The following is an 814-nucleotide window of genomic DNA, read 5'->3' on the forward strand; positions in this document are numbered from 1 at the left end:
TTGGTAATAGAGGTAATGAACAGTAATATATCACGCACTGACATTAAGCCTCGCATTTAGAGCTGATTCACACGAGACTCGCAATTCTTGACGCCCGTGAATCGAATCTTTTTGCAATCGACTCACTGTTCTTAGCCCTCGCCCCGCAGCTGTTGTTTGAATTTGCGCGCGCGCTGACAGGAGATCTAATGGCAAGCCGAAAGGTTCAGAATTAGGGTATAGATTAATCGGAGGATTAGTGTGCATCAATGATGGAACCTATACGAGAGTTGATTTGTCACAAGGAAAATATTCAGTTTTAGACTTAACATTAGTCTCTGAAAGTTTAGCTGGAAAATGCGATTGGAAAGTGTTAAATCAAAGTATAGTTGGTAGTGATCATTTTCCTATCAGCAGCACAATTGGTTTAGATATAGTAAAGATCGTGGTGGAAAGAATGCCCAGGTGGAAATTTAAAACAGCCAACTGGGACTCATTTAAGTAGTTATGCCATAACAGAATGTCTGAATTTAGTAAGTCTATGGAAGATGTAGAGGTTTTTAATTATAAAGTATGTGAAATTCTTAAGAGTGTTGCTGAAGAAGTTATAGGTAAGAAGAAGACTGGTAACAGGAGGAAAGCCGTTCCGTGGTGGAATGAGGAGTGTAGTGAGGCAATAAGAAAAAGGAATAAAGCACTTAAGAGAGTAAGAAGATCTTTTAACTATAACGATTTTACTTCTGAGAGAATGAGTGTTGTATAGTTTATATTAGTGTTTGTTCTTGTGGGTTTGTGTTATATTTAAAGAGGTCATAAGTTTTTTTTTGGACTGCAC

The sequence above is a fragment of the Cyprinus carpio genome, chromosome B9 (assembly GCF_018340385.1).
Source record: "Cyprinus carpio isolate SPL01 chromosome B9, ASM1834038v1, whole genome shotgun sequence".
Lineage (NCBI taxonomy): Eukaryota > Metazoa > Chordata > Actinopteri > Cypriniformes > Cyprinidae > Cyprinus > Cyprinus carpio.